Source organism: Euphorbia lathyris, chromosome 9 (assembly GCF_963576675.1).
Source record: "Euphorbia lathyris chromosome 9, ddEupLath1.1, whole genome shotgun sequence".
Taxonomy (NCBI): Eukaryota; Viridiplantae; Streptophyta; class Magnoliopsida; order Malpighiales; family Euphorbiaceae; genus Euphorbia; species Euphorbia lathyris.
Window position 1 is genome coordinate 25,928,178 of NC_088918.1, and position 1,665 is coordinate 25,929,842.

Below are 1,665 nucleotides of genomic sequence, written 5' to 3' on the forward strand. Positions count from 1 at the left end.
TGGAGTTAAAGGGGTAAATAGGACATTCGATGAGTTGAGGGGGTAAAGTGACCAATTTGAACAAGTTAAGGGGGTTGGGGAAGCATTAGGCCTTTAAAATATAAAAAGATAAAACATGAAATATAAGAGGACTGGTAACAACTTTTTTTATACCCCATGCAATACATCACATTAAAATAAAAATATTTCTAAATTATAATAAACATTAGCTTAAAATATATTAAATCTGAATTCGAGTAAGGGAAACAATCAAGACCAATTGACGGTTTGGCTATTTGTTGTTTACTGATTGTTAAATCTGTTTGCTATTTGACTTTGGAAAATATTGATTTTTCAAGAAGTATGGATTCTCTGCTTTTGTAAAAAGCTACTTTTCAGCTGTAAAAGACAAACAGGATGTGTCTAATCAAACACTTAAAACTCTATTTTTTAAAGTGAAAAAACAAACAAAAAGTGAAAAATAAGTAAACAAACACCCCATAAATTTTAGGGTAAATTCCAAAAAAAACTCCTGTGGTTTCACCGATTTCGCAAAAAACCCGTGTGGTTTGTTTTTACCAAAAAAAAGGAGCGTGGTTTACGCCGTTACCCGAAAAACGGAAAATGACTTAACAGTGTTAAAATAGAGGGGTAAAATTGGAAATTCCAAATTTTTTTAATTTTTTTAATTTTTTTTTTTCTCTTTTTTCTTTCTTCTTCTTCCTCTCTGGCTTCTTCTTCTTCCTCTCTTTCTTCGCCGACTGCTCCGACTTCGAACTTCTACTGCTCCGACTTCGCACGAAAATGAAGGACGATGATGCTCCTACACTTATTTCAATTCCATCGCCGACCTCCACAACATCCACCCGTATCTACATCAGCGAAGAAGGACATCTTAGACGCCGACGGTCTTTTTGGTAAAGTCCGGTACAAATCCCAACCAATCTCACTCAAATTTCCTAGCCTGAGAGTGTTCGCCGGCAGTGTGAACAATTTTACAGGCTCTATTCCTGTTTCACTGGCCAATGCTTCAGCACTTGAGGTAATTGATTTTGCTCAAAATTCTCTTACTGGTACAATTCCTACGAATTTACAGACATTGGAAAGTTTGTACAGACTCAATTTTGATGAAAACAATTTGGGAAATTCGGAAATTGGTGGATTGAATTTGGGATTTTGGTCCATGTTCACTGGCTCTGTAACTCTCAAATGGTCCACCGGTAATCTCTCTCATCTCTCCGACGATCTCGACTTCCAAATCCACGACGATGTTCTCGACATCCTTGTAATTTAATTTCTCGATCTTTGTGTGATTTGAAAAATTTCTTGAGTTCTGATTGATTTTGATCTGATTTAGGATTTGATTATGGAATTAATAGGAAGTTGAGGAGACTTCCAAAGTGGTGAGGCATATTTCCAGATTTCTCTGGAAATTCCAGATTTCCAGAATCGAAAATCTGGGAATTTCCAGATTTCTGGAAATTTCTAGAAATCTGGAATTTTCAGATTTCCGATTTTGAAAATCTGAAATCGAAACAAAAAGAAACAAAAAAAAAGAAGAAGGGGAGAGAGAGAGGAATAAAAAGAGAAGAGAGAGAGAGGGGAAGAAGAAGAAGAGGAGTAGAAGGAGGAGTAGGAGAAGGAAGAAGAAGAAGAAGAAAAAAGAAGAAGAAGAAAAAATAAAAA